This window comes from Panthera leo, chromosome C1, assembly GCF_018350215.1.
Source record: "Panthera leo isolate Ple1 chromosome C1, P.leo_Ple1_pat1.1, whole genome shotgun sequence".
Taxonomy (NCBI): Eukaryota; Metazoa; Chordata; class Mammalia; order Carnivora; family Felidae; genus Panthera; species Panthera leo.
Window position 1 is genome coordinate 170,276,908 of NC_056686.1, and position 24,416 is coordinate 170,301,323.

Consider the following 24,416-nt stretch of genomic DNA (forward strand, 5'->3'; position numbering starts at 1 on the left):
ACTATTAGGCTTTGCTTTTGTAACAATTAAAATATAACCTGGACACGCTTAACCACACATTTAAAATGTACAACTCTGAGTTTCGACTATGTACACACTTGTACCACTACCACTACAACCAAGATACTACACATTCCTCTTACCCCTAAGAGGTTTTGTGCCTTTTTGCCATTCTTGCCCCCTCCATCCCTGTTCCCAGGCAACCACTCGAGATGAGCACCAATATCATTGAGAAGTTCAATGGTAGCTCTCCTCCTTAGATCAGGGCTGATGGTAGGAAATGCTATTAGAGAATTGGACTCCCTGATGGCAGTATGATGACAGGATCCAAAAAGAATTGAAACATGATGGCAGCCCTTTACCATCTGAAGCATGTTGGAGGCAGTTATCATAATGCATAGCAAAATCTAAATCACAGGGGTCACTTATGAGGTAAAATGTATTACAGTAGAGATGGCCTGGTAGATGCCTCCCAAACTGCCTAACTCAGACAAAGTAGTAAGTAAAAAAACAGTATCTCATTCTGGAAGGTGGGTGGAGAAATGGTAGAGATGAGTGCCACCATCTTCTAGACTGAAAGAGAATGCAGATAATGGTTCTCATCTCCTCAATTGGCCCATCTTATCACTGTGAAAACTGACTTGATCCTGGAAGTGTCCGTGAACCTCCAACCAATTTAACTAAACAGTTACTGCAGTGGCATGGATGTGGTGGTATGTTTGCTGTTCGCTTATGGTAGGTAGATAGTAACTGATCTAGTGAATGCATTCTTGGTCATGCTTCTCAAGGAAGATAATCAAAAGCAGTTTATATTCATGGGGAATGAACAAGACTAAGCATTGATAGTCTTGCCTATGGCCATGTTAACTCTATTGGTTTATGTTGAAATAGAGTTTGAAAAGATTTGGACTATCTAGATACTCTGTAAAATACCACTTTAGTCTTTTATGTCAATCACATTGGGTTAATTGAGCCAGATAATTAAAAAAGGGTGAATATATTGGATGCCTTTGTTTTCTAGAGGGTAGGTAGAAAAACATACATTTTCTAGAGGATAAAAAGATAAACCTTGTGGAAGTTCAGGTGCTTGGCCCATCAAGCCAAGTTGTTAGCCATCTAGTTGTTAAATATCTAGTGGTCTGGATCATGCTGGGAATTCTGTTCAAAAGAAAAGGACAAATTGTTGCATCCTTCACCTTGTATTCATAAGAAATAAGCACAATGCCTGGTGGGCATTTACATTCTGAATACAAACTATATTCTATGCTTGAGAATACATCACTGACTTATTTATCAAGTGACATTGATGGCTGTCTACCTTAAGCTGGGCCTGGAGCAAGAAAAGGCTCTTACCAGATTTGGTCTGTGATACAAATAGCCCTGCACTTGGAATGTACTACCCAGTGGACATTGTAGTATTACAGGTTCGGTGGTGGGAAAGGGAGTTTGTCAAGCTTCAATAGGAAAATCAAAATGCATACCCTTATTGTTTTGAAGGCCGTATCATCTATAGCAGAGAATTATACCATTGACTATAAGAACTCTCCTCTACCCCCTGGTGGATTTAGATGTGGGATGAGTGAGAAGTGCTGACAAGAACCACATATGTCTATCTTTTGCCAAGTCTGTTTAGTAAAGTCATATTAGTAATTTGCTGCCAGCCATGCTGGTAATATTTACACAAGGGAAATTGGAAATGCTGTAAATCAGGGCCTTCTTTGATCTGGAGGGCCATTTTATGTATGTATGTATTTTGAAGTGTTTAATTCCAGTTATTTAACATACTGTTTAATATTTCAGGTGTATGATATAGTAATTCAACACTTTGATACATCACTGTGTGCTCATCATGACAAGTGTACTCCTTAATCTCCATTATCTATTTAACCCATCCTCTTACACTCATCCCCTCTGGTAATTATCAATTGTCTATAATTAAGAGTCTGTTTCTTGATTTCTCTCTCTCCCACTTTCTCTCTTTCTCTTATTTTTCCCTTTGCCTATTTGTTTTGTGTCTTAAATTCCACATACGAGTGAAATCCTATGGTATTTGTCTTTCTGACTTTTTTGCTTAGCATTATACTCTCTAGCTGTATTCATGTTATTGCAAATGTCAACATTTCATTCTTTTTATGGCTGAATAATTCATTGTGTGTATATATAACATATGTTATGCAATATTCCATTATATATTTGTGTATGTGTGTCTATATATGTGTCCATATATGTGTATGTGTGTGCATGTGTGTCTATATATGTGTCTGTGTGTTGATATATATATGTGTGTGTGTGTGTGTGTTGGGGTGTGTTGATGTGTGGGTGTGTGTTTTGGGGTGTGTGTTGAGGTGTGGGTGTGTGTTTAATGTTTGAGAGAGAGAGTGCATGAGTGGGGAAAATACAGAGAGGGGGACAGAAGATCAAAGGCGGGCTCTGTGCTTACAGCAGAGAGCCCAATGTGGGGCTGAAACTCATGAGTTATGATATCTCATTGTAGTTTTGATTTGCATTTCCCTGATGATGAGAGACGTTGATCATCTTCTCATGTGTGTGTTGGCCATGTGTGTGCCATCTTTGGAAAAATGTCTCTTCAGGTCCTCTGCTCATTTTTAATCCAACTGTTTTTTGTTGAGTTGTAGGAGTTCTTTTTATATTTTGAATATTAACTCCTTATTGGATTTATCACCTGCAAATATCTTCTCCCATTTTGAAGTTGCCTTTTTTGTTGTTTCCTTTGCTGTGCAGAAGCTTTTTATTTTGATGTGCTCACAATAGTTTATTTTTGCTTTTGTTTCCCTTGCCTTAGGAGTTATACCTAGAAAAATGTTGCTGTGGCTGATGTCACAGAAATTACTGCCTGTGTTCTTTTCTAGGATTTTTATGATTTCAGGCTTCACATTTCTGTGTGTAATCCACTTTGAGTTTACTTTTGTGTATGGTGTTAGAAAGTCTAGTTTCATTCTTTTACAAGTAGCTCTCCAGTTTTCCCAGAACCATTTATTGAAAAGACTTTTTCCCATTGTTTATTCTGCCTCCTTGTCTTAGATTAACTGAGCATATAATTGTGGAGTAACTTGTGGGGTCTCTGTTCAGTTCCATTTGTCTATGTGTCTGTTTGTGTCAGTACTGTACTGTTTTGTTTACTACACCTTTGTAGTATCTTGAAATCTGGAATTGTGATCCTTCGAACTTTGTTCTTCTTTCTCAGGATTGCTTTGGCTATTTGAGGTCTTCTTTAGTTTTATACAAATTTTATTCTGGTTTTGTGAAAGATGTTGTTGGTATTTTGATAGGGATTGCATTGCATCTATAGACTGCTTTGGGTAATATGGACATTTGAACAATATTTTTCCAATCCATGAGTATGGAATATCTTTCCATTTGTGTCATTTCAATTTCTTTGAGCAATGTTTTATAGTTTTTGGAGGCCAGGTCTTTCACCTCCTTAGTTAAATTTATTCCTCAGTATTTTATTCCTTTTGGTACAGTTACAAATGGGGTTATATGCTTAATTTCTCTTTATGCTACTTCATTATTAGTGTATAGAAATGTGATGGATTTCTGTATGTTTATTTTTGTATCCTGTGACCTTACTGAATTCATTTATCAGATCTAGTAGCTTTTTTGTGGAGTCTTGAGGGCTTTCTATGTACTTCATCATGTGATGTGCAAATACTGAAAGTTTCACTTGTTCCCTTTTTGTTGTTGTCGGCTTTGGCTAGGACTTCCAAAATATGTTGAATGAAAGTGATAAGAGTAGACATTCTTGTGTTTCTGATCTTCGGGGGAAACCCTCTCAGTATTTCGTCATTGAGTATGATGTTAGCTGTGGATTTTTTCATATATGGCCTTTGTTATGTTGTATATTCCCTCTAAACCTATTTTGTTAAAAGCTTTTTATCATGAATGGATGTCGAATCTTGAGAAATTCTTTTTCTGCTTCTGTTGAGATGATCATATAGTTTTTATCTTTTGTTTAGTTGATGTGTAGTATATGATGTTGATTTGCAAATATGGAGCCATTCTTGCATCCTGATCATGATGAATGATTTTTAAAAATTTTATTGTTGGATTCAGTTTGCTAATATTTCATTGAGGATTTTTGCACTCATGTTCATCAAGAGATATTGGCCTGTATTTCTCTTTTTGTTGTGTATTTATCTGATTTTGGAATCAGGGTAATACTGGCCTCGTATAATGAATTTGGAAGCTTTCCTTCCTCTTGTATTTTTTGTAATAGTTTGAGGAGAACAGGAATTAACTTCTTTAAATGTTGGGTAGAATTCACCTGTGAATTTGTCTGGTCCTAGAATCTTATTTTTTGGTAGTATTTTTGATTAACAGTTCAATTTTATTACTTGTAATCAGTCTGTTCAGATTTTATATTTATTCCTAACTTAAGTTTTAGAAGATTGTGTGTTTCTAGGAATTTATCCATTTCTTCTACGTTGTTCAGTTGGTTACCATATACTACTACTTAGGACTCTCTTATAATTTTTCATTTCTGTTCTATCAATTGTTACTTTTGTTTCTGATCTTATTTATTTGGGTCCTTTCTATTTTCTTGAGTCTGGCTAAAGGTTTGTCAATTTGTTCATCTTTTCAAAGAACTAGCTCTTGGTTTCATTTCTTTTTTCTATTATATTTGTAGTCTCTATGTCATTTATTTCTCCTCTGATCTTATTTCCTTTCTTTTACTCACCGTGGGTTTTGTTCGTCATTTTGTAGTTCTTTTAGGTATAAGGTTAGATTATTTCCTTGTTATTCTTGAGGTAAGTGTGTATTGCTATATACTTAACTCTTAGAACTGTTCTTATTGTGTTCTAGAAGTTTTTGGCTATTGTATTTTCATTTTCCTTTGTCTCCATGTATTTTTGATTTGTTTTTTCTTTGATTGCCTCATTGATACACTAGTTGTTTTGTTTAGTCTCCAGGTGTTTGTGTTTTTTCCAGTTCTTTTTTTCTTGTGACTTATTTGTAGTTTCATATTATTGTGGTCAGAAAAGACACATGGTATGATTTATATGCTAAATCTATTGAGGCGTGTTGGATGGTCTAATATATGAACTACCTGTGGTGAATGTTCCATGTGCACTTGAATGTATATTCTGTTTTTGGATAGAATGATCTGTATATATCTGTTATGACCATCTGGTCCAATGTGTCATTCAAAGACATTGTTTCCTTACTGATCTTCTGTCTGGATGATGTAGCTATTGATGTAAATGGAGTGTAAAAGGCCTGTACTATTTTTGTATTACCATCCACTTCTTTCTTTATGTCCATTAATATTTGCTTTATGTATTTAAGTGATCCACTGTTAGGTGCATAGATATTTACAATAGTTTTTTCCTTTTGTTGGATTGATCCCTTTATTGTTATGTAATGCCCTTCTTTGTCTCTTACAGTCTTTTATTTTAAAATCTACATACTATAGGCAAAGTAGCTTTTTTTTCTTCTTCTGAATTTGCATGATGAATGTTTTCCCATCCCTTCACTTTCAGTCTGTATGCAATTTTAGGTTTGAGGTGAATCTCTCCAAGCAGCATATAGATGGGTCTTATTTTATTTTATTTTTTTAACATATTCTGCCACTTTGTTGATTGGAGTATTTAGGCCATTTACAGCTAAAGTAATTATTGATAGGTATATACTTATTGGCATTTTAAAAATTTGTTTTCTGGTTGTTTGTGTAGTTCTTCTTTGTTCTTTTTCTCTTGCTCTTTCTATGTGATGCATGAGTATCTATGGCATTTTGTTTGGGTTTATTTATTTTTTGTGTATCTGTCATAGGCTTTGAGTCTGTGATTACCATGGAGTTGATAAATAACATTCTAAGTAAATAGTAGTACATATTAATTTGGTCATTTAAGTTCAAACACATTCTAAAAAATTTTTTTTTATCTTTATTTTTCCTCTACCCTTTCTCTTTCCTTTTTACTCCCTTCTCCTCTTTTTATGTATATATTATCATATTTCACCTCTTATTCATATTTTTCTTATGTCTAATTATGGCCATTTCTTTTCTACTTAAGTCCCTTTAACATTTCTTGTAAGCCTGGTTTAGTGGTGATACACTCCTCTTATTTTTTGTTTGGAAATTCTCTCTTTCTCCTTCAACTATTAATGATAACCTTGCCTAAGAATATTCTTGGTTGTAGGTTTTTTCCTTTCAGCACTTTGAATATATATCATGCTACTTCCCTTGTGGCTTGTAAAGTTTCTGCTAAAAATCAACTTATAGGCTTATAGCTTTCTCCTTGTAGGTAATATTTCATTTCTGCCTTGCTGCTTTTAAGATTCTCTTTATTTTTATTTATTTGTTTTAGTTTCAGAGAGTGAGCACTAAAGGGAGAGAGAGAAAATCTTAAGCAGGCTCCATGCTCAGCAAGGAGCCCAGTGTGGGGTTTGATCCCATGACCCTGAGATGATGACCTGAGCCAAAATCGAGTCAGTAGTATTCCATTGTGTATATAAGCCACATCTTCTTTATGTTAGTTGGCAGTGAGAAAGAATGAAATCATGCCATTTGCAGCAATGTGGGTGGAACTGGTAGGTATTATACTAAGTGAAATAAGTCAGAGAAGGACAGATACCATATGTTTTCACTTATATGTGGATCATGAGAAACTTGACAGAAGACCATGGGGGAAGGGAAGGGGAAAAAATAGATACAGAGAGGGAGAGAGGCAAACCATAAGAGACCCTTCAATACAGAGAACAAATTGAGGGGTGATGGGGGGGATTGGGAAGAGGGGAACATGGGTGATAGGCATTGAGGAGGGCACTTGTTGGGATGAGCACTGGGTGTTGTATGTAAGCGATGAACCATCCCCAAAACCAAGAGCACACTGTACACACTGTATGTTAGCCAATTTGACAATAAATTATATTAAAAAAAAACAAAAACAAGAGTTGGATGCTTAACTGACTGAGCCACATAAGCTTCCCAACATAGTCTTTACCTTTAACCTCTGACATTTAAACAACTATGTGCTGTGGTGTGGATTTCCTAGGTGTCATCTTGTTAGGGAGCTTTCTGTGTTTTTTCGACTTGGATGAACATTTCCTTATCTAGATTAGGGAAGTTTTCATTTATTATTTCTTCAAATAAGTTCTGTACATTTTGTCTCATCTTCTGGGATCCCTGTAATTGCAAATGTTGTTTTTCTTGATGTTGTTGGAGAGTTCTCTTAATCCTTCTTCATTAAAAAAACCTTTTTTCTCCTTGTGTGCATTACCCCATCTCCCAGGTCATCAGTACATTCTTCTACATCCTCTATTGTTGATTACCTATAGTGTGCTTTTGAATTTAGTTATTATATTCTGCAACTCTGGTTCTTTTTAATATTTTCTATCTCATTATTGAAAGTATCATTGAGTTCTTCCACTTTTTTAATCTTTATTTTTGAGAGAGAGAGAGAGAGAGAAAGAGATAGAGTGCAAGTGGGGGAGGAGCAGAGAGAGAGGGAGACACAAAATCCAAAGCAGGCTCCAGGCTCTGAGCTGTCAGCACAGAGCCTGACTCAGGGCTTGAACTCACGAACTGTGAGATCATGACCTGAGACAAAGTTGAACACTTAACTGACTAAGCCCCCAGGTGCCCCATGTTCTTCTGCTCTTTTTAGTAGCCTGGTGAGTATTTTTATGATCATTACTTTAAATTCTTCATTGGGCATGTTGCTTATTTCTGTTTTATTTAGTTATTTTTCTGAGTTTTTTTCCCCCCTGTTTTTTCTTTTGGAATATATTTTTCTGTCTCTCCATTTTACTTCTGTTGTTTCTTTCAATGGATTAGGAAAAATGGCTTCTTCTAAACTTGAAGGAGTGATGTTGTGTATGGTATTCCCTATGCATATTGTGTGTGCTTGGTGACTTTTGCTGGCTAGTTGGAGCTGTGGCTATTTGATAGTTACTCTTTTAAACCATAATGGGTCTGTCTCTTTTACTGTTATCTCTATCTTTGGTTGTTAAGTAACTGTTAGGTCAACATCAGTTCTTCAGGAGGAATTGTTCTATTAATAGGTGTTATTTGGTGTGTTCTGTGGAGGAGGTGAGTTCACAGGCTTCCTACGTCACCACTGGAAAACCACATCTTAAATATTGTCTTTTAAAGCAAAGATGTTTTTGATGAAGTCCTGTTTATCACTGTATTTCTTCTGTGATTCCAAGAAATTGTTGACTCTTTGAAATTGTGAAGATACTTTTTCCCCCTGTATAACAGTTGTAACTTTTGTATGTAGTTCTATGATCCATTTTGAATTCTTATTTTTTATGAAATAAGGTAGGGGTTAATTTTCTTTTTATACAGATAACAAATTATTCCAGAACTACTTAGAAAAATATTCTTCCCCCCACTTGTTGATTAACTTTTCTGTTTCAGTGCTTGATAACTCGATCCTTATATCAATACCACACTTCATTGATTATTGTAGGTTTAAAGAAAATATTGCAATCAGAAAGTGTGAGTGCTACAATGGTTCTTTGGGTTCTTTTTTGTTTGTTTGTTTTTTCAGGAATAGTTTAGCTATTCTAGGTCCTTTGTGTTTCCATGTAAATACTGACCCCAATTTCCTCCAAAAATGCCAAGTGGAATGTTGATTGTCAAGGTGTGGTATATACATGCAATTAAATTTTAGCCATAAAGAATGAGATTGTTCAATTTGCAGCAACATGGGTGGATGTAGAGGGTATAATACTAAGTGAAATAAATCAATTAAAAAAGGAGATGGCACTGACTTTTTTTTAAAAGTCACTTTGAACCGGATTTTTATCATAATATTCAGTCTTCCAATCCACGAATGTGATACTCATCTCCATTTTTTTTTTTTTAGGCCTCTAATTTTTCTCAGCAATGTTTGATGGTTTTTGACATAATAAACCTTGAACTTTTTTTGTTAAATTGATTCCTAAATACTTTCTTCTAATTACAAAAGTTTATTAGAAATTCAATTTCTAATTGTTTATTGTAGATATATAGAACTAAAATGGATTTAAATATTCGCTTTGTATCTTTGACACTTAGGGAATTCATTTATTATATCTAGTATTTTTTTTTCCCAATGGTATTAGGATTTTTTTTGGTAACATGGACAGTCATGTTTCTGAATAAGAACAATTTTAACTTTGCTTTCCTATTTGTCTTGCTCTAATGAACTAGTTAAAGCTTTGAATATGATATTAAATGGAAGTGATGAGAGCCATTGTGAACTTAAGGGAAGTGATAATATTGCCTTGTCTCAGTTTAGGCAAAAGCATTCATTTCTCCATGAAGTATATTACTCATAAGCTTTTTGTAGATGCAAAAGCATTCATTTCTCCATGAAGTATATTACTCATAAGCTTTTTGTAGATGCTTTTCATCAGATTGAGCAAGTTTCTTTTATTCTTATGCACAGAGGTTTTTTTTTTTTTTTTTATCATGAATAGGAATTGAACTTTTTCAAGTGCTTTTTTTTTTTTATATGCGACATTTTTTCTCCTTTATTCTGTTAATGGGGTAAGCTAGATTTTTCAAATGCTTTAGTTTAACAACCTTTTATTCTTGGTATGAACTCCGTGTAGTCACAATCTATCATCCTTGTCTGTATTTGATGTCATTACAAATGTGTTACTTATTTTTTTATCCATGTTTATGAGCAATATTGGTTTGTAATTCTTTCCCCTTGGCTGTATCTTAGCTTTTATTAGTATTATGCTAGGCTAATAAAACCTGTTAAATGTGCTTTCCCTATTTTGTGAAGGAGTTTGTATAAAATTATATGCTTTCTTTACTTTTATAGAATTCAGACAGAAGGCTTCAGGCCCCTAATCTTTCACTAATGAAGATTTTTAAAGTAAATATATTTGTGAATCAGTTTTATTTGTATAGCCATTAAGGTTTTTTTTTTCTTAAAGATCTTATTTTTAAGTAATCTCTATACCCAACGTGGGGCTTGAACTCAACCCTGAGTTCCAGAGTCTCATGTTCCACTGACTGAGCCAGCCAGGCATCCCATGCATAGCCGCTGAGATTTGAAATAATTCAGGGGTGCCTGGGTGGTTCAGTCAGTTAAGTGTCTGACGTAAGCTTTTTCATGATCTCACAATTCATGAGTTGGAGCCCCGCATCAGGCTTTCTACTGTCTGCACCGAGCCTGCTTTGGATCCTCTGCCCCTTGATCTCTCTCGAAATTAAACATTAAACAAAAAGATTTAAAATAATCATGTGCAAGTTTTGTTAAGTTGTATTTTTCAAGGAATTTGTCTATTCCATACAAGTTACCTAATAGCATATATTTGTTTATAATCTCTTACATGTTTAATGAATTTCCTTTAGCATTTATCATAGTTCAGCCATTTACATAATACATTCTTTTAGCTTTTGTTAATTGTTAATGTCTTTTGTCCTTATTTTTCAGACGGCTAATTGGGTTGACAAAATTTGGGTTTTTCTTTCAAGACTTTATAGATGTTCTATAGTCTCTGACATCTTGTGTTTCTAATGGATGTCAGTTAACATTTGCAGGTTGTTCCCGTTTGTAACGTGTAATTTTTTTTAGTGTTTATTTTTGAGACAGAGAGAGACAGAGCATGAACGGGGGAGGGTCAGAGAGAGAGGGAGACACAGAATCCGAAGCAGGCTCCAGGCTCTGAGCTGTCAGCACAGAGCTGGATGCGGGCCTCGACCTCACGGACCGTGAGATCATGACCTGAGCCGAAGTTGGACACTTAACCAACTGAGCCACCCAGGCGCCCCACTGTAAAGTGTAATTTTTTAAAATTTGGTTCTACTGTGTGAAGACTGGTTACATTTGTCCTTTGCTGGCTCAATATACATAGTGTGTAGCAAAGATCAATCACACCCTTGGTGGACACTAGACAACTTTTATTTCCCTGGGATCTCAAGGATCTCAGAACTACTGCTGTTATTTGTACTCACTGTACCTCAATATAAACATCCCAAGAAAATGTAACCTGAAAATTCAGGGTCACTCCTTGCATTCCTTCCTGTCTTTTCTTGCATCTTGGCCCAGTAGGTCTCCACTTTGATGCTTTAGCTCTTAGCTCTTGATGGTTAGAGAATATATATTTTTATGCTTATCTCTTACACACTTGCCTTTAGTGGAGGGTTGGTTCAAATGACCGAGTCACTCAAAAGTAAAAGTGGAAAACCTGCTTGTACTTCAGGTTAGTGCATCTAACATAATACTGGTTCTCCCTTTGAAGATTTAAAAAAAGACCTTATGCTCTTTATAGAATACTTTTCCTAGCCTTACTTGATAAAACATATATGCTGTACATACACATATATGGATATATCCATACACATAGTTTATAATATTAAACTTCTTTAGACTAAGTATTGAATATAATGAAGGACAGAACACATAACTATGAAGAGTTTTAAAATATTTTTTCTTGATTTTTAAAAGAATTTATAGGTATAAATCCTGTAATAGAAATCTGGTTTAGTGTGATTCAGTGCTTCCCCAAGTAATTCACTGTCCAAAGTTGTTTTCTCCTAATACTGTGATAATCTATGGGATTAGTAGTCATGTAACAGTCTTTATTAAATGCTGATTATTTTTTTACTTGTGATTTTCATATGTATCTTATTAACAATACTAATAAATGGAAGTTAAATTCATAGGAGATTTACTGTCTAGCAGAGTCAGCAAGTAAAATATAAGCAAAATGGCTGATGCTTTATTTGCAGTTCATTACTGTATTAGTTTGAGCTGGCATGACAAGGTGCCATAAACTGGCTTAAACAACTAATTTATTGTTTTACAGTTTCAGAAGCTAGGAGTCAGATTCCAGGTGTCAGGAGGAATGATTTCATTTGAGGGTTATGAGGCAAAATCTTCGATATCTCTCCTTCAGCTTCTGGTGGTTTGCTGGAAAGCTTTGGCATTCCCTGGCTTGCAGAAGAGTCACCTGGTCTCTGCCTTTGTCTCACATGACATTATCCCTGTGTGCATGTGTTTGTACCCAAATTTTCCCTTTTTACAAGGGTACCGATCAACCTGAATTAGGACCCACTCTAATGACTCCATCTTAACTAATTCCATCTACATTAGCCCTATTTCCAAATAAATCCATGTTCTAAGATACTGGAGTTAAGGACTTCCATATGTGAATTGTGGGGAATGCAATTCATATCTATAGTTTTTCTAAGAAGAAATTCCCATTATGTAATTCCTTTAAGCCCGTCTCCTCCATATAGGTTCACATTAAGGAAAAAAGAAAAAAAAAAGTAAGAAGGTTGGATTACTGATTACTGTTGAAGGTACAGTTCTGCTTATTCAGTGATGGAAGAAAGGCTACATACTGGGAATAAGATCATGGGGAAATTATAAAAATGGTAAGGAAGAACTGTTTTCTCAGAAGAATTAACACGTGTTGAAAACTTTAAGGAAGTTACTTGACCTAACATAGTTACGAAAATGTATGTTACATGTAACATAGTTACAAAGTTACATATCAGTAAAAGATTTATCAAATGTATATTCTGGTATGCTACATTTGCTATTTTATGTTTAAAAATCTAACTCCTTCAAATTTTATTTCATCCAAAGTCAATAGCCATTATATCTATAAATTATTTAACTGTAGCATTTTAGTATTTGTTCAGTCTGGAGTAACCTCAAAGAGCATATGGAGAGTGTCTGTTTAGTAATGTAGAACACCTGGCACAAAATATGTGTAGAGTGCTGCCTTAATATACTACGCAGAGCTTCTAAGTAGAACCTTTGTTGCTTGATAAACAGGAAGCATCTGTTGCCTTATACAAGTAACTCAAAATTAGGCAGCCTGTAAGGTAAGAATTTCTATGCCAAAAAGACTAGAATTACTTAGCACTTGAGAGCAAGGCTCTCATTCATTTTTATTTTCCAAAGTTCCTGGCATGGAGAACTGTGAATGGTGAGTTCAATATATGTTGATGAAATATTTTGATTGAACAAAAGTCAATGAATTATGGTGTTAGGTAAATATGGTGTTCATTTTTAGCCACTTTTATTATCAATTTCGAGCCTCAATTTCTTTATGTGTTAAAAGGGGATAATTATACCTATATTAGAATGTAAGAATGAGAAATAAAACTGCTGCTACCTTACTATTGGCCATTATTATATTTCACTTAAGTGAAAACAGCTGCTCATAACTCATCCACTTAAATTAATCATGCCCTCCTCCAGTCTGTTCTCTACCCAGGAGCTAGCACAATCACTAAAAATCCAATGAAAATCCACTCATGTACCTGTGCTACTTAAAGTCCTCTGGTTTTTCCCTATTGCCCTGAGAATAAAACCCAAATGTCTTGTAGATAATTAAGATCCTCCACAATCTGAATATGTCTTTCATCTTCAGGGATGTGATTGTTAACTTAGTGAGATAACTTGAGTGGGACAAGGGGTAACCAGATTAAACATGATTTCTGGGTATGTCTGAGAGTGTTTCCAGATGAAGTTAGCATTTTAATTGGTGGATTGAAGAAACCAGATTGCCCTCCCTACTGTGTGGTCCAAATCCAAATCATATATATGGAGAGAGGTGACAGCTATATATCCTATGAGTTGTTTCTTTGGAGAACTCTGACCAATACAACTAAGAATCCATACTCCAATCATACTAAACAATTCTCCATGGGAAGCCCCAGGCTCTATTTTCTGCAGGGTATATACCACAATTATCTTGCCCTGGAATAGTCACCCTTCTAGATCTGTTCTTTCTCATCTCACCCATTACTCCTTTTCTCTCTGACTCATTTAATTAAATATTATCTTTTCAGGTTTTTTTTTTTTTTAACTGGAAAATGCCATTTGAAAAACTTGGGAACCCCTTATTACTGGGCTGGGTATTTGTCCTATATAGGACTTCTGGCACTCTGAGCTTATCTGATTCTAGCACTGAACATGGGGGCATTCATATTTTCCATTTGCTATTCTACCTACCTCACCAACTCTAATGTATGCTTATATACCTAGTATAGTTCCTAATCCCTGGTCTGTGATGAATAATTACTTACTGAATAAATGAAAAAAAATCACATTTGTAAAAAAAAAATCAAGGTACTGTTACTGGTATATAATAGGTGTCAAGGATAAAGTTCCATTTGGATTTTAGGTTTATAAACTACTAGAAGCACTTTTATAATAATCACTGCAGCAGGGAGATAATTGAGACATTGTTTTTTTTTTTTCAAATACTGATGTTATCATGAGCTTTTTATAGCACATGAGTTATTAAAATCTATTTAAAGGTAAAGTAAAACACATTTTACCTTCACTGATATCTAATATGACTACTGTAAATTAAATTTATAAACTGTAATTTCCTGAACTAAATTTTATGATTATTTTGTGATTATGTAAAACCTATTCCACAAACTTTGTACCAATATTAAAATTTGATTTCAGAATGGAAAAGATAGTGTCTTGTAAGTAAAACAACGTGACAGCAAGAGAATCACAGGTTATCTTGAAGGGGAGTAAACCCTAACAGGGAAACTTTCTATAGGAAGCTTGTAGAAGAATCTAATTTTGTTTGGTACCTTTCCCTTTGTTGATTAGGTGGTAGGTTGTTTGTTTGTTTGTGTTTGTTTTGTTTTGTTTTAATTTCCAGCTTATTGGTGTCTTTAGTTACTAGCAAAAAAGAAGAAATTATAATTCAGTGTCTGAAAAATGATACTTCCGTAGATACTGGTGATGTGTATGGTACCTATTTCTTTTGTTGATTCCCTTACTACAGGGAGTCTCATATTTCTAATATCATGATTTAATTTCTCTCAGGTGGGATTATAATACTCAATTTCCCAGTGTGTAATAAAAATTATTTTTATTTAAAATATTTGGTCTATGGAGATTGCATAATCCTGAGATGCTAAATTTCCTCAAATGTTACTTTTATTACTGGAAAATTGTTCCAACTCTTGGCCAAAGATATCCTATCTCAGATAATGCTAATTCTTAGCTGTATTTCAGAGAAGTATTGTTCAGTCGTGGCTATACATCAGAATCATTGGAGAGCTTTGGGAAAAAAAGACAAGTGTTTGAGCCATATACCAGACCAATTAAATTGCAGTCCCACAGGGTGAGACTGAGGTAGGGTTATTTCTTATAAGCTCCCTCAAGTGATTATAAAGTGAAGCCAAGAGTGAACACCAGTGCCTTAGGGACTATATCTCGCTAAAAATCACAATCACTTGTCCAAGTTTTAATTCCAAGTTTATTAATGTCCCGGAAGGTTCTGATACTGAGTTTTCTTTTTTCCCTTTGTAAAGTCCTTTTTTTTTTTTTCTTCTGATTTCCAAAATGAGACAGCAGTGGAGAAAAGTGCAAGGATTTAAAGGAAAGGCATCTATGATCCCGTTGCTTAGTGGGATTGTTGTTAAAGTTTTATTTGTTTAAATTTTAAGTTTAAAATTAAAAATGATTCAAGTAATCAAAATTGCTGTACATGGCTGCAGGAGTTTCTATTGCTGTTTTAGGAATAAACAGAGCTAGAGGAAGTATCAAGAGATTACCATGTTTAAACTTACCTTTTTTTATTAACTTTTTTTTTTTTTTTTTTTTTTTTTTGCTATTTTCAATCCAAAATATGTAACTGAGGCAACAGACAGGTAAAATAACTTTTTCAAAGACATAAAAAGTAGTGAAATACGTTGAACTAGATTCCATATTCCTCTCTCACCAGTTTACGTCACCATGCCTTGTGTTTTGAGTTACTACAGACTTTCATCCTTACACAGTGACCTTGGATTCCTACTATCTTCTTACCAGATACTAATATTTCAAACTGTATAACGCTATTTCTTTCCACTTACAGTTAAATCATGTTAGCATCGCTCTACTACAAATCTCTCCTGATACCCTTATAAATGATAGCCTGGACCTTTAGTCCAGATTTGTCTTTCTATGTCCACTGAGGCTGAGTACTAGTGCAGGCACCTATATTCTCTGAATCTAACAAACTACTGACTTTGCTAATACTGGGCCCTAAATCTGAGTAGTCATGTCTTGTCCTAGGAAACAATGCCTCCCATCCTATTAGCAAACACATTGTTTAATTAATGAAAAATCAGGCTCTAATGTCAAGTAAGTGATGGACTTGCAATGAATGCCATAAAAAAATTTGAGTTTTTTTATTCATATCCATTTATTTATCACAGTAATAGGCTATGTTCTTATTTTACAACATAAAGGATTTCCTTCTTATTGTGGTAGAGTTCTAAAAGTTGAAATTTAAATAAGACTTGTTCCCAACATTAGTGACCCTAAATAATGTTTAATTAAGCTTAAATTCTGAGTAAATTATTTCCAAACTGGTTTAAAAGTTAATGAGATAATAATCACCCAGGAGGGAACAGCATGGTAGCAGTAGTCTGAAACAGCAGCAGCCTGCCTAGTTTGTATATTTTCTCTCATTCCAGATCTCATACATGCTTAATTGACTTAAGACATTATGGTTCAAATACACTCAAGGTCACTAAATAGGCCGATAATGTGGATAGAATTGCATTACATCTAAAGCATTTAAGGCACAAACGTGTGAACATAGTTCGAGTAATGTGAGAAACAATGCTAATTCCTTATCTAACACAGTTGGAAATGCATGTTGGTTTAGTTACCCTGATAGAATGTCAGGAAATTTAGAAAGTTTATACAACCAAGTTAATAGCATAATTATTGAAAAGCAATAGTGTTTAGAGGTTTGTTTGTTTGTTTGTTTTAGCACACACACAAATTTCTGGGGAAGGTTGTTCTGCCTTTTTAATCATGTCCTGATAATGTAGTGGTAAAAAGTTACAATGGAAAATGTGGGGGAAAAATACAAGTGAAAAAAGTCACTCGTGTTACCACCATAACAAAATAATGGTCATTAACACCTTTTAAGAATTTTTAGTTGTTTTTCCCCCAATGTCCTTAAAATAGAATGGCTTTCATATTGGATATACTTTCTGTAATTTCCTTTTTTGACTTCCTGTGCTAGGAAAAGTGTTCTATGTTCTCTTATTACCTTATGGTGCTTTGGTCTCATGGCTTGTATTCTACATACAAAAGCACAAACCAGTAAAAACTCTGAAATAATTTTAAGGATTCTGTATAACCACATCCTTACATATTATGAAAAACAAATGGGTGGGAGTGGAGATTTGTGGCATATGTAACAAGCATGGAGGGTAATTTCCATATATAAACAGCTTTTTTTGCAGTAGAAAAATTGCAAGATCTTCAGAAAACAATTCACATAGAAAACCCACAAATTTAGTTCTATGTGAATGTGTTTGACCATATTGGGAATTTGACAAATGTACATTTAAACAAAAATAAAGCTGGCTTTTAAACTCAAATTTGCAGACAAAATAACATAAATACAATTTAGGTTGGGAAATAAAGTGGAATAAGCTTTGTGGAAGGTAAGCTGTCTGTATGTCAAGAGCCTTAGAGATCTGAGAATGATTTTATCCAGAAATGACATTTCTAGAAATTTGCCTTAGTGTAATACAGATGTATGAGAAGATACTGCAAGTATGGTATTCACAAACTTACCATTAATTACAGAGGTTCAAAGATACCCTAAATAATAATGGAGAATATGTTCAGTAAACTATATAGCCATTAAATATTAGGTAACTAGAAGAATATCTGAGAATTTCAAAATACTTTTAAACTGAATACCTGCTTTTCTCAAGTTCATGATTCTATCCTGATCTAAAATAGCAACAAATGGTGCTGATGTAGTTGATGCCATACACAAAAAATTAACTTTGATCTTGAACTTTTATACACAAAAATTAAAATTAACTCAAAATAGGCCCAAAATTAAGAACTAAAACTATAAAACTTCTAGAACACAATATAGGAAATTTTGGGCTTAGTAAAGATTTCCTAAAGATGAAATAAGCCCACACATATATGGTAAACTACAACAAAGGAGGCAAGAATACAATGGGGAGTAGTCCCTACAACAAATAGAGCTGGGAAGACTGGATAGCTACATGCAAAAGAATGAAACTGGACCATTTTCTTAAACCATAACCAAAAATAAACTCAAAATGGATTAAAGAACTAAATGTGACACCTGAAACCATAAAACTAGAAGAAAATATAGGAAGTAATTTCTTTGACATTGGTCAAAGCAGCATTTTTTCTACATATGTCTCCTAAGGCAAGGGAAATAAAACAAAACTGTTGAGACTACACCAAAACAAAGCTTCTATATATTGAAGGAAGATAACAAAATGACAAGGTAACCTATTGAATGGGAGAAGACCTTTGCAAATGATGTATCCAATAAGGGGTTAATATCCAAAAAACATAACTTATACAACTCAACAGCAAAAAAAAAAAAAAAAAAAAAAACCACACACACACACACAAAATAATTTGATTAAAAATAAGCAGAGGGTCTGAATAGACGTTTTTCCAGAGAAGATCTGTAGATGGCCAACAGACACATGTGAAGGTGCTCATCATCACTCATCATGAGAGAAATGCAAATCAAAACCACATTCATCTATGATCTTCCACCTGTCAGAATGGCTAAAATCAAGAAGAAATATGTGTTGGCAAGGGTGTGCAGAAGAGGATTCTCATGAATTTTTGGTGGGAATGTAGAGTGGTGTAGCCACTGTGGAGTATGGAGATTCCTCAAAAAAATAAAAATATATATGATTCAGTAATTCCACTACTGTGTATTTACCCAAAGAATATAAAAACACTAATTCAAAAAGATCTCTGTGCACCCTCATGTTAATTGCAGCATTATTTACAACAGCCAAGTTAGGGAAGCAGCTCAAGTAAGTGTCCATTGATGAATGGATAAAGAAATTGTGTACACAATGGAATATTACTCAGCCAAAAAAATGAATGAGATCCTATCATTTACAACAACATGGATGGACCTAGATGGTATAATGCTAAGTGAAATACATGAAAGAAAGAAAAATACCATATGATTTCATTCATATGTGGAATTTAAGAGAAAATGAACACACAAAAAAGATAAACGGATAAAGATAGAGAACAAACTGGTGGTTGCCAGAGGAGAAGTGGCTGCTGGGAGGGTTAAAATAAAGGAGATCAGCAAAACACTTGTCTTGTTGAGCACAGAAATGTATAGAATTTGAATAATCATACACTGAAACTAACATAACATGTTAATTCCACCTCAATAAATCAGCTTAAGGTTAAAAAGTTTAATAATCTTAATTCTCTGATGTTTGAAATGATAAGAGTGTAATAAAGCAGTTGGGAAGTAACCTAATCTAATTTTTATATGATAAAATGTTTTATACGAGGTATTACAAAACTGTATTCTATTTAAAGAGTTTAAAAAAGTATTTTCAACAGTGGAGAAATATTATAGAATAAATCCACTGCTTCCCAAGACAGTTTTTTGAGAAATAATTTTTTAGAATACATTTTAGAATATATAAAGTCTCATTGTGTACAGTCAGTTTAGATGAAGTGGATTACATTACAAGGAATCTAAAAAGGTCATACATGTGTCCAAACTTGTCTGAAAATTTGGAGTATTAAAAATATTCTCTGAAAAATGCCCATAAACATTTAAATCTGTAGATACAAGTTAAACATGGAGCATATATATATGTATATATATGTGCATGTGTGTATATATATCAAAACTGGACAAAAATAAAATCCTAACTTAGAAGAAAATATAACTTATGTGTATATTTTTTCCTAATGTTTTGTCTGAGGCATATTTTAATCATTAGGATTAGAGAGATTTGGATTTGAAAATATGGTTTAATAAAAACTAATACGTTAGCTACGTTGTCTTTTGAGAAGCATGGCTAGAGGTTTATCAATTTTATTTTTTCAAAAAACCAACTCTTGGTTTCATTGATCTGCTCTACGGTTTTTTTAGATTCTATATTGTTTATTTCTGCTCTGATCTTTATTATTTCTCTTCTTCTGCTGGGTTTGGGGTGTCTTTGCTGCTCTGCTTCTATTTCCTTTAGGTGTGCTGTTAGATTTTGTATTTGGGATTTTTCTTGTTTCTTGAGATAGGCCTGGATTGCAATGTATTTTCCTCTCAGGACTGCCTTCGCTGCATCCCAAAGCATTTGGATTGTTGTATTTTCATTTTCATTTGTTTCCATATATTTTTTAATTTCTTCTCTAATTGCCTGGTTGACCCATTCATTCTTTAGTAGGGTGTTCTTTAACCTCCATGCTTTTGGAGGTTTTCCAGACTTTTTCCTGTGGTTGATTTCAAGCTTCATAGCATTGTGGTCCGAAAGTATGCATGGTATGATCTCAATTCTTGTATACTTATGAAGGGCTGTTTTGTGACCCAGTATGTGATCTATCTTGGAGAATGTTCCATGTGCACTTGAGAAGAAAGTATATTCTGTTGCTTTGGGATGCAGAGTTCTAAATATATCTGTCATGTTCATCTGATCCAATGTATCATTCAGGGCCCTGGTTTCTTTATTGGTCCTGTGTCTAGATGATCTATTCATTTCTGTAAGTGGGGTGTTAAAGTCCCCTGCAATTACCACATTCTTATCAATAAGGTTGCTTATGTTTGTGATTAATTGTTTTATATATTTGGGGGCTCCCGTATTCGGCGCATAGACATTTATAATTGTTAGTTCTTCTTGATGGATAGACCCTGTAATTATTATATAATGTCCTTTTTCATCTCTTGTTACAGCCTTTAATTTAAAGTCTAGTTTGTCAAGGGGCGCCTGGGTGGCTCAGTCGGTTGGGCGGCTGACTTCGGCCCAGGTCATGTTCTCGCAGTCCGTGAGTTCGAGCCCCGCGTCGGGCTCTGTGCTGACAGCTCGGAGCCTGGAGCCTGTTTCAGATTCTGTGTCTCCCTCTCTCTGACCCTCCCCCGTTCATGCTTTGTCTCTCTCTGTCTCAGAAATAAATAAACATTAAAGTCTAGTTTGTCTGATATAAGTATGGCTACTCCAGCTTTCTTTTGACTTCCAGTAGAATGATAAATAGTTCTCCATCCCCTCACTTTCAATCTGAAGGTGTCTTCAGGTCTAAAATGAGTCTCTTGTAGACAGCAAATAGATGGGTCTTGTTTTTTTATCCATTCTGATACCCTATGTCTTTTGGTTGGCACATTTAGTTCATTTACATTCAGTGTTATTATAGAAAGATATAGGTTTAGAGTCATTGTGATGTCTGTAGGTTTCATGTTTGTAGCAATGTCTCTGGTACTTTGTCTCACAGGATCCCCTTTAGGATCTCTTGTAGGGCTGGTTTAGTGGTGATGGATTCCTTCAGTTTTTGTTTGGGAAGACCTTTATCTCTCCTTCTATTCTAAATGACAGACTTGCTGGATAAAGGATTCTCGGCTGCATAATTTTTCTGTTCATCACATTGAAGATCTCCTGCCATTCCTTTCTGGCCTGCCAAGTTTCAGTAGAGAGATCGGTCACGAGTCTTATATGTTAGAGCACGTTTATCCCTAACTGCTTTCAGAATTTTCTCTTTATCCTTGTATTTTGCCAGTTTCACTATGATATGTCGTGCAGAATATTGATTCAAGTTATGTCTGAAGGGAGTTCTCTGTGCCTCTTGGATTTCAATGCCTTTTTCCTTCCCCAGATCAGGGAAGTTCTCAGCTATGATTTCTTCAAGTACACCTTCAGCACCTTTCCCTCTCTCTTCCTCCTCTGGAATACCAATTATGCATAAATTATTTCTCTTTAGTGCATGACTTAGTTCTCTAATTTTCCCCTCATACTTCTGGATTTTTTTATCTCTTTTTCTCAGCTTCCTCTTTTTCCATAATTTTATCTTCTAGTTGACCTATTCTCTCTTCTGCCTCTTCAATCCAACCCGTGGTCGTCTCCATTTTATTTTGCAACTCATTAGTAGCATTTTTTAGCTCCTCCTGGTTGTTCCTTAGTGCCTTGATCTCTGTAGCAATAGATTCTCTTTTGTCCTTTATACTGTTTTCAAGCCCAGCAATTAATTTTATGACCTTTATTCTAAATTCACTTATTGTTATATTGTTTAAATCGTTTTTGATTAGTTCGTTAGCTGTCATTATTTTCTGGAGGGTTTTTTGAGGGAAATTCTTCTGTTTCATCATTTTGGATAGTCCCTGTTGTGGTGCGGGACTGCAGGGCACTTCCCCTGTGCTGTCTTGAATAACTTGCGTTGGTGGGCGGGGCCGCAGTCAGACCTGATGTCTGCCCCCAGCCCACCGCTGGGGCCACAGTCAGACTGGTGTGTACCTTCTCTTCCCCTCTCCTAGGGGCGGGATTCACTGTGGGGTGGCGTGGCCCGTCTGGGCTACTTGCACACTGCCAGGCTTGTGGTGCTGGGAATCTGGCGAATTCGCTGGGGTGGATCGGCAAGGTGCACAGGGGTGGGAGGGGCAGGCTCAGCTAGCTTTCCCTTCGGTGATCCGCTTTGGGAGGGGCCCTGCGGCACCTGGAGGGAGTCAGACCCACCACCGGAGGAATGGATCTGCAAAAGCACAGCGTTGGGTGTTTGTGTGGTACAAGCAAGTTCCCTGGCAGGAACTGGTTCCCTTTGGGACTTTGGCTGGGGAATGGGCTAGGGAGATGGCACTGGGGAACGCCTTTGTTCCCCGCCGAGCTGTGCTCTGTTGTCCAGGGCTCAACAACTCTCCCTCCCGTTGTCCTCCAGCCCTCCCACTCTCCGAGCAGATCTGTTAACTTATAACCTTCCAGATGTTAAGTCCCGCTTGCTGTCGGAACACACTCCATCAGGCCCCTGCGCTTTGGCAAGACGGACTCGGGGAGTCTGCTTGGCCGGTGGGTCACCTCTCTGCCCTGGCTCCCTCCCGCCAGTCCGTGGAGTGCACACCGCCTTGCCGCCCTTCCCACTCTCTTCTGTGGGCCTCTCGTCTGTGCTTGGCTCCGGAGACTCCATTCTGCTAGTGTCTGGTGATTTTCTCGGTTATTTAGGCAGGTGTGGGTGGAATCTAAGTGATCCGCAGGATGCGGTGAGCCCAGCGTCCTCCTACGCCGCCATCTTCCCAGAAGCCCCTCAAGTAAACCTAGCTACATTGTCTTGATCACATTTTATAAAATGTGAACTTTAGATGGGTTCTTTGAAACTTTGAACTTTGAAAACAGTTTTCTTACGTAAAGATTGGGCGAGAGACTGGGTATGCATATTCTAACAAGTGCTGATTGTACAGCAGACATGGGATGCATTTCTTCTCTCCAGGATTTAGTGCTTCTCTTTCACCATATCCAGGATGACCAACCAGTATTTGTATTTGGGTATTGGTATTACAACTCTGTGAATCTTTGAGTTTAGTGAAATTGGTTTTGTTTCTAGAATATTTCCTCTTTTGGAGAATTGTTTTTGTTGTTTAGCCACTTTCTGCTGAAAATTTTTCTAGGTCTATACTTGTCTTTTACTATACCAAGTTGTACAAAGAGAAAACCCAAGAGGTTGTATTTTATAAAAAGATTTATGAAAGTTTTTGGGAAAGAAAAAGTGTGCAAATGAAAAATAGAAAAGTTCCCTGAGGGAGAATCATCTAAAGATGAGTGAAATTTATTACAATATCAAAGTAATATCAGCATTTGCTTATACCAATGTGACTTTTAAAATTATAGTCTGATCATACAACTTCTGCATAATGCAGTAATTTGATACCTTCAGACCTTTTATGAATCTACCAACAGAGGGCAAATATACTCCACAACATTGGTATTAAAATTAGTGTGTGATACCAAAGTAAACTTGGCATCCATAGTACAGTGACATCTACTGTGAGCTGCCCCAAACATGTAAAGCCAAAGTTCTGCTAATTGATGAGTGATAGTGATTGCTGATAGTGATAGTGATACTCTTCCTATTTGACTACTTGTCCCACCCTCCAGTTGACTTCTTTGAGCCTCTTTAGCTTAGAAATAAGCTTTTTTGTATCTATTTACCAGCCCAAAACAAATACCAGTAAACTTAATAAAAATAGAAATGTTTCATAAACTTCTAACGCCTGCTTGCACTGATGACTTCACTCTATGTAGGCTTGTGATATTTCCCTTGAATCACATTTTCAAATTACATTGCATAGTTTGTAGATACTTTATTACATGACAAATTGATATCTTGTGAATTTTGACTAAAATTTTTCCTTCAGTCTAATGGTTTGGCGATAGGACCCTTATTGAAAGACTTTTAAAAAATTTCGTCTTATGTATATATAGAAGTAATCATTCAGGAAGTAGAGTCATGCTGGTAATAGAGATAAATTTCTGCTGAATTAGACGGTTCGTTTTTTAATTTGTGCATGAAGTTTAATAAGGGTAGAATTGATTACTCTATTTTAGTTCTTAAATTTGGTTACTGATACTAGGTAGGTCAGTTCTTCTGGAGGACTAATGAGAATATTTCCTAAACTGACAAGAAGTACTACATATATAATATGAAATGATGAACAGAGAAAGTTGTGTT